The following is a 3,526-nucleotide window of genomic DNA, read 5'->3' as shown; positions in this document are numbered from 1 at the left end:
AAAATGCTAGTCCACGTTTGATAATATAATGCGCAGTCGATCAAACCGAGTTCATTTCGTCGTAGGCGTTCGCTGAAGGAGGTCGTCCAAATAACGCAAGGTAATACATATGAATACATAACTTTATTTATTTTTAATTAAGGTTTTTAGTCGAGATGAAAAAAAGTTAATGGCACGAGCGGGATTCGAACGATTTAATTGGTCAAGCGGACCACGAAATTAGTGAATTTATTTATTTTGTACAAATATTGACTTACCTTACTTCACTAGTATACAAAGGTTACCACGAAATTGAATTCATTTAATTGTAACACTTTATAAATAATATATATATTCTTCAAACCTGCAGTTTTTCTTAACCCATGACACAATATGGTGAAAAAAAGGTAGCCACAACCCTCATCAAATACCAGTGGTGAAAAAAATCAGTGACGTCACTCGTCAAACTATCGAAAAAATCAGTGACGTCAGTCGCCAAAAACAATTGAAAAGTGATGTCACTCCTAGGCTCCATCAGACCCGACGACTAGTGGTGGGGGTGTCTGGAAGGAGGAAAAGAGGTGGTAAAAACTGTCTCGCCAGACGCCATGACAGGGAAGGTGGAGGGGGTAAAACCTGTCTGCCCAAGTGTCACCTATACTAACTACTTCTTTGATTATTTTTAGTACATCTCAGATACCGATCTTTCCAGAAATTGTACCAAAAATGAAAAACAACTTCCTAAAACTATGAAACATCTGAAATAATTAAATTTTTTGAAAAAGTAGGTGTTTCTAGTGGTTTTTAGATTTCCTACTACTCGTGGATGAGTTAGTTGCGAGTTTGAATATCGATGTATTATACTATTTCTACTAGGTCTGAGATACCACTCACTCCAGAAATTGTACGCAAAATGTAAAAAACCTATCTAAAACTATTGAAACATTTGAAATACCTAACAATTTAAAAAATACATACCATACCATCTACTAGATACAATACGTACCAATTGCTCCAGCAATTATATCACAGATTTAAAAAACTTTGTAAAACTAGTGAAACATTTAAAATACGAAAAAATTCTAAAATGTAAGTGTATTAACTAGTTTTTAAATTTTAACCTACCAGCAGAAGTGTTAGTTCCGAATTTGGATACTGATGGCTATTTCTACCAGATCTCGGATATTGATGGCACCTGGATTTGTACAAAAAAAAATAAAAAATTGAACTTTTTGTACATTTTTCCTTGCAATTTGTATGAATTAAAGTTTTATAAACAAAAAATAAAAATTATCTAGTTGGGAAAACACATTTTTGCAACTTCTAACCATTCTAAGATAGTTCTGTACATAGGAGATAATGTTTTTGGAACACTACCTGTGTTAAAATTTGCATTTCATTGTTACAGGCAGATAGTATTAAACCCAGAGTATAGTATTGTCGGATGTGCCAATAATAAAATATTAATACTAACATGCTCACTAACCTGACTGCCAGCAGAGAGAGTTGATTTACCATTTGTAAATCCCTCCTGGAAAAAGAAAAAATTAAGTTTTAATGAGAGAATAGTAGACAACTTACATAAATAGATGTTATATAAATGAAATTTACCCTCTGAGGCAACAATCCTCACTTTAAAACAGCTACGATGACCAGCTAACTACACACACTGATCAACACTCGCGAAACAACTTAACGCACTGTTTAAATAGCACTTTGTGAAAATGTAGGAAAAAGATACAGAAACAGCACAACACCATCTAGAAAAGAAAAACACAAAAAATATAAAAAACTTACAATAAATGAAATATAATGTACAATGACAATCAGATTACAGAAAAATTGTATTAAATAATAACTAAAACATATAAAAAGGGCAGAATATGATTTCTTGAGCTAATACTAAATAGAATCTTAGAATAATTTTACAAAATCTTATGTAAGTATTGTTTGAACTTTCAACAGGAATGAACTTTTGATCAACCAATAAAATGTACATTTATAACAACATTGATACAAAAGCAAAGGCTACAAAACACAATATAGTACATGTGGTTATTATTATAAAAAGAACTTATTTCAAAATGAAATAAAATAACTTTGACTTAATATTGTCAAATTCTTTTGTTGTGGAGTGCAAAAGTCAGTTTAAAAAGCTCCAATTATCATTGTTTTTGTTAATAATCAGTGAAATAAATTGTTCAAATTCAAAAGATTGATAGACAGAAGTATTAGTTGGGGTGCATGTTATACGTATAGCAAAGTGATTGAAATAAACAGCTCCAATTATAATTGTTTTTGTTAATAATCATTGAAATATTTGTAAATATTTTCTATATTAGAATAATCTATCATGTAATAAATTCTGTCCCACCTTTTTCAACATGTTTCAAACATCTTCAATAAACAACTAGGGCTCTGATTATTTTGTGATTTGTCGATATCTATGCTGTGTTTATAAAACAACACATGAAGCATTTCTTTTCATTTATTCCTATGGAAAGTTTGATAAACAACAGGCAAAATGTCATCTTCATTAGTTTTTCCATCAACACTGTTTGACCTATTCTTAGAAACGTGAGTACGATAACTCTTCACCTATTCAGATCATCCTAGGGACCCTCCCCTGCTAATCGATACTCTATTTCAATTTAATCATCTTTTACCATATTTTCAGTCTGGCGACTGGATTTTAAGGCCAATTCTGAAAATTAGGATCCTGTTTTTCTTCCATTAATTCTCAATTTTACTCTGTACTTTGTGATTTCTAAATTTTTTGCCTTACATATGAAATAAAGTATAGTCTGTCAACCTCAGATGGCCTACTCTTAGTCGAGTGGGAATATTCACTCTTTACCTATTTATATCCTCCAAGGGTTTTCTGAAAACTGAGCTCTTGATACATTTGTGCTCTTAACACCTCTGGGCTATTAACACTTTCAGCCCGTACAAAGCGCCAGGAACGGATGGAATCTTTCCCATCCTGTTACAAAAAGGAATGGATATAATTACTCCAACACTGATAGGAATATATAGAAGTAGTTTAGCACTAGGTTATAAACCACAGACATGGCGTAGGGCAAGGGTGGTGTTTATACCAAAAGTGGGGAAAAGAGACCCCACATCCCCCAAATCCTACAGACCAATCAGCTTAACATCCTTTTTATTAAAGACCCTTGAAAAGCTGATAGACAACCATATAAGAACGACAGCACTGGTAAACAAGCCTCTCCATTACTGTCAGCATGCATACAGAACAGGAAGATCAACAGAAACTGCACTGTACGAACTAACCAGTGATCTAAAAGAAACACTGGAAACAAAAGAAATAGCAATCTGCGCGTTCCTCGACATTGAGGGAGCTTTCGACAACGCATCTCATGCATCAATGGAAGCCTCCCTGAGGAAAAAACACGTAGACCAAACCACATCTAGATGGATTGGAGAACTTCTAAGAACTAGAATAGCTGAAACAAATATAGGAATAAACACTATAGAAGTTAGAACAACAAAAGGATGTCCTCAAGGAGGGATATTATCACCTCTC

General features: G+C 33.2%; 1 protein-coding gene across 4 annotated transcripts in view; it reads left to right on the top strand.

Annotated features, from left to right (window-relative positions):
* The window catches only part of LOC106661724 (DNA-binding protein D-ETS-3-like), a 248,056-nt gene continuing 244,530 nt past the window's right edge, over positions 1–3,526 (top strand). For 3 of the 4 annotated variants that reach the window (XM_024229822.1, XM_024229821.1, XM_024229820.1), the window contains exon 1: positions 1–100. The gene's annotated coding sequence lies outside the window, so the exon portion shown is untranslated. The remainder of the gene's footprint in view (positions 101–3,526) is intronic. The other variant, XM_014385293.2, reaches the window with a different exon arrangement.

This window comes from Cimex lectularius, unplaced genomic scaffold, assembly GCF_000648675.2.
Source record: "Cimex lectularius strain Harlan isolate CLEC.00 unplaced genomic scaffold, Clec_2.1 scaffold317, whole genome shotgun sequence".
NCBI classification, from domain to species: Eukaryota; Metazoa; Arthropoda; class Insecta; order Hemiptera; family Cimicidae; genus Cimex; species Cimex lectularius.
Note: the sequence above shows the minus strand (reverse complement) of the source record. Positions and strands in the feature narration are given on the sequence as shown.